General features: G+C 40.2%; 1 long non-coding RNA gene across 1 annotated transcript; it reads right to left on the bottom strand.

Moving 5' to 3' along the window:
- Window positions 1–1,905: 1,905 nt before the first annotated feature.
- Window positions 1,906–8,521, bottom strand: LOC118693211 (uncharacterized). The gene is made up of 2 exons (XR_004981232.1): window positions 5,830–8,521; window positions 1,906–5,681 (listed from the first exon to the last, which is right to left on the bottom strand). It is a non-coding gene; the product is annotated as an uncharacterized LOC118693211 (long non-coding RNA).
- Between the last annotated feature and the right edge of the window lie 4,192 nt (window positions 8,522–12,713).

Below are 12,713 nucleotides of genomic sequence, written 5' to 3'. Positions count from 1 at the left end.
TTCTCAAGTTTCCTGTAGTTAAATAGACGCCAAAAGGCTTTTCCTAGTACTACTACTGTCTTGTAGGAATACTTGATCTAATCCTATCTTTGATCAAATTACGAATGGGTTACTTTTCTACAAGGCAGAACATTTTTCTTTTAATAATATGTATTTTGTAAGGTGGAAACATGAACTTGTGCACCAGTCACGTGGAATGTACTCCTTATTAAGTTTCACAACCTTCTTTAGAAAATATTGACTGTGTGTAACTTCAAAAGAAGAATTCTGGGCATCTTCATTCTATTGATGTAATTGTTTTTCTGCCATGCTGGTATTGTTTTCTATCATTTTTACCAACAGAAATATTTTTCCCTGACACCTATGGAAAAGACCTATGTTTACTCAACAGTGCGGCATCAGTACATTGTTTAGAATGATTTCAACATGGTCCCAAACATATCGGACAGCTAGACAGCAGAGGTTAGCAACAGGGAATGGGAATAACTTCTGAACCGTTTCAGTAGATTTCCCAGGAAGGGAAAATTGCTTTCTGCCACTGCAAATTTTCCCAGAGATTTTGTCTGGTTAAGAGTTGCATCAAAAGAGTATTTTTGCGCAAACCTTGGGGCAAGCTCTGTCTCCGATTTACTAGTGAATGCAAAGAGGGTGAAAGTGCTGCTTCAAAGCCCTCTGTGTGCTTTCTGTACCAAGAGGGGGGGTGACCCCAGAAATAAGTTTTGATCTCTCTTCAGAACACAAGGCATGTCATCACCTCATTCATCTTCTTCTGGGACTCATAGCATCTTAAGACTAAGAAGCTCTCTTGCTTGCTGAAGTGCGTTCAGCAAAAAAACCTTGTCTCATCAGCAAATTTGAACACAACTACAGTCGAGTCAATTCCAATGCTGGCAGGGCAATACTCTACCCCACTAGTAACACGCCACTATTAGAAGACTGTGTAAAACTATTTTTGTACAAAGTAATCGGAGGGAAAAATAGAATTGGGAAGAACTGCACATTGTTCTGGAAAAAAGTCTCCTGCCTCAGTCTTACAGACATCATTTGCTGGTATCATTTTTAATAGTTGGGGCTTTTTAAATTTTGTAGAAGAAAAAATATTACTGCACCTTTATGTTTCCTTAATAGAAGTACAGCCATTTCTTAATAGATTAGAAGTAAGCCATTTGAATATGTACAAATGGTCTTTTCAAATACATATGCTATAGCACACTGTGAAAGTAATCTAAAGGTTTAAAAAGATTTTGGAAGAAAGTAAGTCTAAGGTGATAGAAGAAGAAGAAGAAGAAAACAGCAGTTTTCTTCTGGTGAAAAAAAAACAAACGGAGGACCTTGTACAGTGGAGATGTATTATTTGACTTCCTGAAAAACTGAGTAGGTTTGCTATTGCCAATGGTTTTCATTAGGAAGGAAGAGATTCCTTTGGCAAAAAAACCCCTTCAAATTGACTTGACAAAAATGTTATGACACTTAACTTCACCAATCCTGAAGAAAAATTCTCATCACTTGATCTGGAAATCATGATGGTAATGGAGACAAGGATGTCTAAGCCATGCCATCAGGAACATAAAAAAGCATTAGAATGCAGGTAAGACTGAGCTCCTGAACTAGTGTGAAGAGAATGCAACAAAGACATTTTCCTTTAAGAGTCTTCAGGATGGAAGGCAGAGCAAATTTTTTCACGGGAAGTATTTCTGAATAGAATGAATCTTCAAAATAACATTGTTTTCCAAAACCTGTTTACAGTATCTCTTACCATGATACACAGTTCCTATGAATAGAAAAAGCAAAGCACTTTTTTCCAAACTGTTGTGCACTCTTAAGCAATCTACAATAAAAATAGTATTTTTTCATGCTGGGAATGATGTTAATTACAAAAAAAGCCTTGTAGCACACTTGGCACTGTAGCCTCTTGATTAGCATAGCTTTTTATTCATCAAACACGTTTCACATTGACTATTTTTCTCTTTTAAATAACGGCGTCTTTGTACTTATGCAGCATCCATGAAGAATTTCTTGGGTGTTATTTTGTACCTGATCCTAAATGGCAGGTTCTGCATTCTGCCATCTGTCTAGCTTTGCCATTTGATGCAGCTTCTGAGAGGTATTTTCAGAATCGAGGACTACTTGCAAGAATGATGCTAAATCCATGCATTTTACTCCTTGGTTAATGCAAAACTATTTTTCCTTTACAGATCAATGAGAACAGGAAAATAATGATGGTGAGTTCAATCCTTAGAGTAATACAAAGAGGACTATTATCATCATTAGAAACCAAGCAAGGTGTATTTATTGCACATGCAGTATACTCACTAATGCAAATTACCCTGTAAATTCAAAAGGAATCTGTATCATAGGAGTGGATGGAATGTTTCTATTGATATTTTGCTTAAAGCAGAAAATTAATTCTTTTGACAGCCAACTCATGATTGCAAGCTCACTTTCAACTACAGCTTTCAAACAGATGAAACGTGTCTGTTTATAAAACGATACAGTACAGTACACAATAGCAAGTCAGGTCATAGACATTCAAAAGAAAAAAACAGATCAAAGGACACATTCATTCCCATCTACAAGCCCTCAAGAGTGTACAGGTCAAATGTCCCCAGAAAACTAGGCTGGTGGCGCAAATTCTCTATGTTGGCACCAGCAGAAGCAGCTGCTATCTTTATAGGATGCAATCTTGCTTACATCACCCTTCAGAGCAATCTTCTGTACCCCTGCCCAATACACCTTCTGCTCTATTCCTTGGACTTCACATTTGCATTTCTACAGAGTCCTGTCCTGCAAACTGACTCAAAGTTCAGGTAATAGATTTCCAAGATTTAGAAATGTTGTGTGAGGTTTATTTATTTCATATTTCCTTCCATCTAAGCAAACTGTAACTTTCGGAAGTGAAATATTTCGAGTATGTCACGTGTATTTTAATGTTAGCTCTGCTTCACATTCAAACTTCTCACAGACCCCTGTGATGCCTTGCTGCAAAAATATATAGCTGCCAAGAGTGGTTGTGGGAAGTTAGAATTGCCAGAAAACCATACAAACAATCTAACAATAGAGCCTTGGATTTCTGAATATAATTGCACCATGTAAAGTCAAAATATAATATTTAAATGATTTTATATAATGATGAGTGTGGGCTAGAGAGAATCCAGATAGAATTTTATTTTTTTAAACAGTTCCGGGAAAAACATGGCCTTGACTTGGAAGTATAGCACGAAATATTTTTATACAGCATGAGTTCTCATTACCTAATCATATGATTTGTAGACCTGAATTGGAAACCAGGAAATAAACAAAGAAAAATATTCAAGCTATAAAAGATGGGAGTTTAAAATTTTCTTTGTATTTCTGATTAAAGCTATTAGGTAGCTAAATGGTCACCCATGATTTTAAAAAGCATCTGGACATTAAAAATAGGTAAATTTCTGCGGGACTTGGATGTCAGCTATTCCTGAAAAGCTTTATTTCACCGCTTTCCAACCCTGAATCAATCCACTTAAACGCAGCTGTATTTCAGATGCTCAGTGGAACTGTCCATGTAATGCATATAGTTGACAAATAGTCTGCAGAAAAAGCTAGATCCATTTGAAGATCTTTTTCTGTAAATGGTATTCACGTTATTTGTACAAACACACAGATGGGATTTCTGCTGTCTTCTTCAGGCCACTTCCTCCAGAGAGCTCTCCATCAAATCTCTCTAGTTCTACTCTTCTGGTGATCCAAAGTCAGCACTGGGATGGTCCAAGTGCATGAATTACTGTCTGCTAGAGGTGCACCCCGAGGGCTTCTGTGTGCAGCATCACGTGAGCCCTACTAATGTCACCCTGTTGGTATAAACTGAGCTAGCTGGACCTTAAGGGACAAGATTGTGCACTGATATTGTAATAGAAATTAGGTACTAAGAAGGAGGCTGGAAGATTTAAATATTTCTGCCTCCAGCTTAAGCAACACTAAATCTTGGTCTTTATCTGAAAAACTAGGTGAATTAGCCTATTTGGCATTCCTATGCCAAAAATGTCAGTAATACAACAAGAACCGTCAAAAGAGTAACAATTCCAATCATTACTTTGTAAAAATAATTCATTGGAAGAAGTCGGGAAGAAGGATGAAACATGCCAATATCCTACCCTGAGAATCATTCTGTTGATTTGCACAGGTTTCTTATTATATACCCATCTAATGCATTGGACATGCATGCTTGTGATGACACAAATACTTGCAAAGCTTACCAGATAAACCATGTTCTCTTCAGACAGCAAAACATTGCTTGATGGTTGTGTTTGCTAATTACATTTAGACTCAATGTTCTTAAAGGTCTTTTCCAACCAAAGTGATTCCATCATTCTCTAAATCGCAGATCCTGCTTGTCTTGGTTTAGGGCAAATTTGGCAGCAATCCTCAAGAAGGGGTGATTTATTAAAAATATTGATCTAGTACTGATATCCAACTGTGACGGACCAAGGCTCTCTAACAGTTCAAAATTAGAAAGTGTATGTTTATTGCAACACTGGGCAGCGTGCGGGATAGCTCCCAAATACACACTGTGATTTAGAGGTGATAACAGAGTCTTTTTATCTATACAAGTATTGAATACCCAAAAGACAAATACATATTCATAATTTAGGTACATCCCATCATTCCTCACTTCGTATGGTAATTAGTTCAAAAGCTATTAAGCACACGTAGTTTGTTCCTCAAAATGAATCGGTGGTCCCTTTCATGGGGAGGGGTTCCAAAATGAGGAAATAAATGAAGTCTTCCTGGTTCTGAACTTTCTACATTTTCAATGCAAATATGACAAATGAACCCATTGGTAGAACTCCCATTCCCCATCTTCAATTGGTTTCAGAACAGAGGTGGCCTACAATTGTCTTATGTTCCTAAAAGCTATTTATGAGTTTCTATATTCTTCATGATAAACCCAGCTAAGCAAACATGATGTTGACAAGCAATCAATTATTAGTTAACTACTAACTCTTAACTTCAACAAGGCCTACCTATTTATTTTGATAAACTCTAATAAGGCTTATCTCTAACTAAAACCTCAGCTCCTCTAAAATCCCTAAATTTCTTTAAAGTTTATGTCTCAGGGGGCCCCTCCCAGAAAGCCCACCTACACGGCCCCTCCCCTCAACTGGTCTGGGAAACATTTCCTCTGAGAGAAGTGGAAAAAATCTGTTTATTTACCAGGGAAAGCACCCCCCAGCACAAAAAATGAACAATACCAGATGACAAAACTCAATCGCCGCTCTGAAGAGACAACAAATTCAGAAAGTCTCTCCTGTGGATGCTTGCTCTGTTATCAATCCCTCCGGCACTAGGAAAGGCTGCTGCCCAGAGTAGGCCCCCATAGGCCACAAAGTGCAAGCTCTCAGTGCTCTCCAGGTCCCAGTCTGGAGCAGGTTTGAACAGTTCCAAGAAAAGGGAAAGAAAAAAGACAGTCCAGGGAAAACTCTGCCTCAGCCAGCTAAACCAACTGAAAAGCAAAGAACACTCTGTTCTGCTCCATCAGTGCCCAGACAACACAGTGCAGCACAGAATGTGGAGCAGTGTTGCTTTTAGAAGAGTGAGTGCAGCCTGTGATAACAAACTCCGTACTTCTTCTTCTCCCCACCTTTGCTCTCAGAAGCAGTCTTGAAGGCAGAGAATATAATATCCAGCATTAACAGAACAGATGGCTGGGGATACAACATCATAAAGTCACCCTAGGACACTGCTCTACTGAGATATGTCACCAGACTATGCTAAGACAAAGTTTTGGAACTGCTAATTAAAATTCTACTATCACAGTGAAGCTGAGGAGGAAACACAGCTCACTCCAGTTACCTTGTGGCATGCCAATACTTCCTTTCAATCACAATGGTTTTCGTCTTTAAGTCCGTGACATCACAGGCATAATTCAACATCTTTTGGGCAGGAAGGAAGATATTCTTCTTCTCATTATACTGATGGGTAAGCTGAAATGCAAAGCAGTTAATTCAAAGTGAAACAGCGATAAAGTCAATAGTAAAACTCACCACAGTTTTGTTTACCAACCCAAGTCCTTACGATCCCAAAATACAAGAACAGCTGTAAAAGCCTTGTGGTTTCTTAATTTTTTCCTATACCTACATGGGAGGGTAAGGGATAAATGATCCCAAACAATGGTAATCCACAACAAAGCATTCTTGACATCATATTCAGCTTTTGCATAGCGAGCTCTTCACCTGATCAAGTTATTCCATTGCAATAGTTTGGGGAGTATCTTAGAGGGCTGCCTGTTGTTGGTTTAAACCATCTTGATCATTCAGGAACCCAGTAGCAATGAGAAAGTTCAAAATAAGATAGTGCTACACATTGATTTTCCTATATGACAGACATATTTCTACAAGACAGAAGGCTGACCTAATGCTTCCCTACAACATGGCTGAAGTGGCATCCTGTTCCCCATAGGTTTTTCAGTTTAATTTTAGCAGCTTTCTTACTAGATTAATGAGCTGAACTAACTCAAAAAGGAATCAGATAAGTGCCAGAGCTTTAAAACAAACAACAACAACAACAACAACAAAAAAGATGCAAAATGGTGATTTGTGGGTGCGTTTGAAAACAGAAATTTTTTTGTATTTTTCATAGAGACATGGCATTCTCTAGAATGATATTGCTCCAACGGTTTGAGTTTGGTTTTCTTTTTCCCCCTCAATTGTAAATGTTATGCATTCTTTTTGGCCATTTCAGTAAATAGATTTTCTGATACGTGTGAAAGACAGTCTAAAGTTCCCCTCATTTGCCTCACGACCATTCCCAGGACAGACACTGGGACCCTAAAGACACCGATGGGAATTCTGGCCTGCCAGTAATGGATGAACACCAAAAATCCTGAGGCCCCTGAGCAGAATTCTGGCCTGCCAAGTGATTGTTCACAGCTGTGTCTTCAGTGACTGCTTCTAGCAGGGCCTGCCAAAGGGCGACCCGGCCTATATGCTTGCACCTGCTTCACGACAATAGACCAGGAATTTTCCCACCTCTTGGCCAGATGAACTTGCTGGGGCAACTTGGTAGCCCCCCCATGGAAAATCCTTCATCTCCACTACCAGCGTGAGGCACCGAGGTTGAAGCCCCCCTACCAAGGACTGAGACTGAGACACCTGTAATTCTGATGCAGGGGTGCTGGCCTGACTGAAGCAGGATGCCTGCTGAGTGTTGCCTACAGATGTGTTCACCGGACCTAGACTGGTTTCCCCCAGAAAGCAGTCCTGAAACAGTGGGTCCCACTCACTGCTGATACTGACTTATCCTGCTGAGAACATGGACTGTCTGTACCCGTCTTCAATATCTTTTTCCCCCTCAGCAATTTCAATAGACTTCTTCTTCTTCTTGATTGTATCTCAGCCATTTCAAGATTCTGTTTCCCCCCTCAGCAATGGACTATAATAGAACCTTGAGTTAACCAGGACTTTGAGATCTTCCCAACGTGACTAGGCAAACTCTATCGGCTGGACTAAGAGGACTTAGTCTCTCCATGTTTGGTAGCTATACTCCTCTCTCTTTCTCCCCCTCTTTTTTATTCTTTTCCTCTCCCTGATTCCTTTCAGGCATTTGCTGTGGTCATTCTATAAAGGTGCATTTGTTTGGATTGATACTGCAATCCCCTTTCCAGGTTGTCTGTTGCACTCCGAGATCAGTTAACCAACCAACCAGTTAACCAACCCCTTGGTATCAGCGGATCGTGACGATACCTTCTTTCAAGCTGACATTGGTTCTAGTCCATATAAGCACACTGGTAGGTAAAAGTAGACTCTAAAAGATAACATTCAAAATGTATTTCCCTTGTCTTCCCATTAAAGCAAGTGAAGAAAGCAGACAGGAGGTCTTCAGATAACATGCTATGCAAATTGAAAAGATTCTGTCCTTATTTGAAGCAACTGAGAAACTCACACAATGAAATACAGTTCAGACAGATCGAAGGGTCACAGATGATGTCAAATCTGTACTTTCAATGTTTGAATGAAGCAAGATTTCTTGAAGTACAATCCTATAAAATGAAGGTGAGTTTGCAGAAGCAATTGAACTGGGTCTGTTTTATAAACACAATGTTTTCTAAGTAACTGAGGATTCAGGAAGGCAACCTTGGAATTTAAAGGATTTAGAAAGATACAAATACCAAGACTGGCAGTTCATTAGCTTTAACAGTCTCTTCAAATAAGATCTATTTTTAACTTCTTCTTGTAGTAGGTCTGAAGACATTAGGAATGATGCAATAAAACAAAACAAACAACAAACCAAAACAAAACCAAAACAGCTTTCTCAAAAAGCTTGGAGAAACCAGAGAAATTATGATTTTTAGGGGTTAAGTAGTCCTTTAAAAGTTGTCTCTGGGAAAAGAGATAAAAAACCACTAATTGACTGTGGAGTATATTCCAAACCTGTCCTGAAGCATGTAAGGGACAAGAGCCTGTAATAAAACTACTATGCTGGGTTCATCTGTTAAAAGCATTCCAGAATGGTTGAAATTATCAATCACATAATGTGGGATTAAAAAAAAAAAAAAAAAAAAAAAAGAAAAAAAGAAAAAGAAAAAAGAAGAAAGCATAGAGAAAAAAATATTTTGAACATGTTTTCCCATTCCCAGATGGCATAACAGCTTTATTTCATTTTGTTCCTAAGACTGATTAATAGCTTATGAAGTGTTTTACAATTGAGAGTGAGAGTGTTCACACTAACCATACAATTTGGATGGATCTCTTTTACTTTGCACAGCAGCAGATACGGTTTAGCACTCCACAGTTCAGTCCCCGAAAGTGAATGGGTGTGGCAGATTTAACCTAACTGGCCAGTCCACCAGAATGCTTAATTATCTTGGAAAATGCTTTGCTCTGTCTCATTATCTGGACATGTCTCTCTAGCTCCGCTTTGAGCTCCTTGATCTTTCATCTACAGGATGAGATCCAATTTAGCTTAGCAAGGACATAGCCTTTCAAAACCACATCTTTTATCTTCTGCATTCATACAAGTACATTTCTACTGCAGGGAACCCTGTGGAAGATCCTAGTTGTTTTGTTTCTCAGATAGTTGTTGCATAAAAGAGCTCTTCTTTTAATTTTTCTCCCTGCTAAAGTATAGGCTCTGTACTTAACTGATTGTGATGCTAACTCATTATCATCTATTCTTCAGTCGTACAGAGTAGGCAGCAAAGTTTTCTTCTGAAGACATTCATTTAATGAGAAATGCTGAAGGTCTGACTTTAGTTGCAAAGGTCACTGATTGACCGGTTGCAAAATTGTTAAGTCTAGTAAGAGCAGGAAAAGTGTGCTGTTGCTGTGCCTGTAAATGTCGTGTCAGCTGCTGTTGGGATAAAAAGCATGAGCATAAGAAAAGATATCTGCATGGATAGAAAAGAAATTTGTTGTGATTTCTGCACAAGAGGAAGTATGAAGCACTTATTTCAGTGGCTAAGACAGTATCATCATTGGGCCAGTTCTCTTCAACATCTTTTGAACAACCTGGACACAGCACTTGAAGGAATATTAAGAAAGTTTGCCAAAGACACTAAATTGGGAGGAGCTGTGAACTAACTCCCTTGAGGGCACAGAGACCTTGCAGAGAGATCTTGCCAAATAGGAGAGATGGGCAATTCTTGCTGGCCGGGAGTCTATGCACAAATCACAAAAGGGGCGGGACTGCTGGGGACGGCGTCTCAAGCTGGTTTTTTTCCAGCATCAGTCTCATGACATGGTGATGACAATGAGAAGCTGCCAGCAGCTCACGTCCCCAGCAGCAGACAAAGAACTTAATGTTACAACTTACTTGAAAAGTTTTTTGACCAATCACACAATCACCAAAGCAAAAGCATATTGACAGTACTTCTATCCAATCACTATAAGACATGTACCTGGGCTTAGAACAATGCTCGCTTCTTTGGAGTAAAAGACCTGCTTGTAAGCCTTAAGATACAATGCACAGAGCTCCATTATTAAGCTTAGAACTACCTAACATCGCGCTAGATATACTTTGCTGTAGCTTAGGGAGTTATTCTAGACAAGCATTAATACACAGACCATTGTTCCATTTGTCCTTACTTTTCTACTTCTCATCTAACTTTTCTGCAGACAAACCTTATGACTACTGCTTAGCTCCAATGACAGTTCTGCTGTCTCTGAGGCCTTCCTTTTGCAGCTTTCCCAAACCCCTCTGTTTTTGAGGATTCCCACAGGCAATCACCAACCAGATGGAGTGGAACAAGGGCAAGTGCTGGATTCAGCACCTGCAACAGGGCAATCCTGGTGGGTGTATAGACTAGGGAGGGAGCAAGAGGCTGGGAGAAGCACTGCAGAAAGGGACCCAGGCTCCTGGCCAATGGCAAGCTGAATGTGCATCAGCAGTGCCCTGGCAGCCAGGAGGGCCAAGCCTGTCCTGGGGTGCATCAGGCACAGCATCACCAGCTGGGCAAGGGAGGGGATTGTCTTGCTCTGCTCTGCTCTGCTCTGGGGCGGAATCACCTTGGTATTAGAAAGTCCTCAAATGAGGTCTACAAAGACAGGACTCAAAGAAATGGCATGCAGCTGAGTCAGGGGAGGTTTAGGTTGGGTATCCGGAAAAAGTTTTTAACCAGAGAATGGCTGGGCACTGGAAGAGTCTTTCCAGGGAGTGGTCACACCATCACACCTGTCTGAGTTTGGGACATTGCTCTCAGGCATATGGTGTGATTCTCAAGGATGGCCCCAGGCAGGGCCAGGAGTTGGACTGATGATGATCCTGATGGGGTCCTTCCAATTCAACAGATTCAATGACTCAATGGTTCTGTCCTGGCCACTCAAGGTATATTGCTTGGTCTCATCAGATTTTGATCTGCTCTTGTTGGTCAGACTTTGTCCCTACTGGCTAATGATATTTATCACAAAAGACAAAGTGCCTTTTCTCAATTTTCTCAAGAAATTAGAACATGCGCCTTAGAATCCTAAAAAAGTCTTTTCTTTGAAACAACACTGTAGTGTTTTTCACTGCCCAGTAGTCTTTCCAGATCATAAGGAGAAAGAAGGCAAAATGAGGGGACGTATTACAATGAATGATTGTCAATTTTCCGGTTCTTTAGCAATATATTTGTACTTCCACTATTCTTTGCTGTAAAATCATGGTTTTCTATAGTATCCAATTTTCTAGCAAGACACATTTCTGCAACTGAGCCCATCAGTCATTGTGAAAATATATTGTCAAAAGTACAAAACATATGAATAGGCAGTGACAAGTGAGGGAAAAAAGAAGTATGAGAAGCAGCTGCATGATACTAAAGTGAGACAAGAAGGAGGAGAAGGTGCTCCAGTTGACACAGCAAAGAATCCCCCACAGTCCCTGGAGGACATCATCATCAAGCAGGTTGTCTCCCAGCAGTCCCTGGAGAACCGTGGAGGAACACAATGGAGCTTGTGGGGAGCTCCATGCCACAGCAGGTGAATGTGCCTTGAAGGAAGCTGCAGCTTGTGGAGGGAGGGAGGGCCAGAAAAACATCCTTGACCTCTTGGAAGAGTGGAAGAGTACATGCATATTTTAAACAGCTGCTAACTCTAATCTATTCTTCTTCCACTTCTTGTCTTAGGTAAGTAAGAAGACAACCCAAGAATTAGAAGCCTAAATTACACAGAATCACACAGAAATTCTAGGTTGGAAGAGACCTTTAAGATCATCGAGTCCAACCCATGTTCTAATACCTCAACTAGATCATGGCACCAAGTGCCACATCCAGTCTTTTTTTAAACTCTTCGAGGGATGGTGACTCCACGACCTCCCTGGATAGATGATTCCAGTATTTGACTACTCTTTCTGTAAAATACTTCCTCCTTATTTCTAGCTTGCATCTCCCTTGGCGCAGCTTGAGACTGTGTCCTCTTGTTCTGTCGGTTGTTGCCCGGAGAAAGAGACCGACCCCCAGCTCCCCACAGCTACCCTTCAGGAAGTTGAAGAGGGTGATAAGGTCACCCCTGAGTCTCCTTTTCTCCAGGCTGAACAACCCCAGCTCCCTCAGTCGCTCTTCATATGGCTTGTGTTCCAAGACCCTCACCAGCCTCGTTGCTCTCCTGCTTTTGCTTGAGGCTCCCATTCTTTCTGCCATTCTCTTAAAATTTAGTTTGAAGTAAAACTCATGATAAAGTTCTTAAGGCTTGATGTTCAGGCTTGTTTCAGAAAATAGGGAGTGCAAATAACTCTTGTCACTGTCATTTTTTTCATAGAAGGAAAAAAGGGAAATTACTGGTTTTCAAGGACTTACAGAAATCCATTGGTAACGGTGGTGAGACTGAAGAGTTTAATTAATCTGAAAAGAGAATGTCGTGGAGCTACCTCAGCGCTGTACAAGTTTTTTTACCAGGAAGTCTAGACTTTTAAACAGACTAAGGACACAATAGTTATCTCTGGGAATATTTTAGTATGTATAGTACATTCATCTTTAAGTAGTTCTATCTGTTTGACAGTTATGACTTAGGCTTTAAATTTGATGTGAAAAGAAATATTTGTGATTCAGATCATTTCCATTTCTGAAGCATTTCAGTTGTTGACTGTTTTTGCTGTCTCCTGAGGGCGGGAAAATAGTCTTTGTACCAATACTGAAACAAACTAGATGGAAAAATTTGTTTTCCTCATTCTTTTCTGTCTATTTGAACAGGCACAGCAGCAAGACCACTGCTATGCGTCTGAGTGGCCCTTCCACTCCTGGAGGACAAACTTGTAGTGGCTAGTATGTT

The sequence above is a fragment of the Molothrus ater genome, chromosome 18 (assembly GCF_012460135.2).
Source record: "Molothrus ater isolate BHLD 08-10-18 breed brown headed cowbird chromosome 18, BPBGC_Mater_1.1, whole genome shotgun sequence".
NCBI lineage: Eukaryota > Metazoa > Chordata > Aves > Passeriformes > Icteridae > Molothrus > Molothrus ater.
This window is presented reverse-complemented; position numbering and strand designations above follow the sequence as displayed.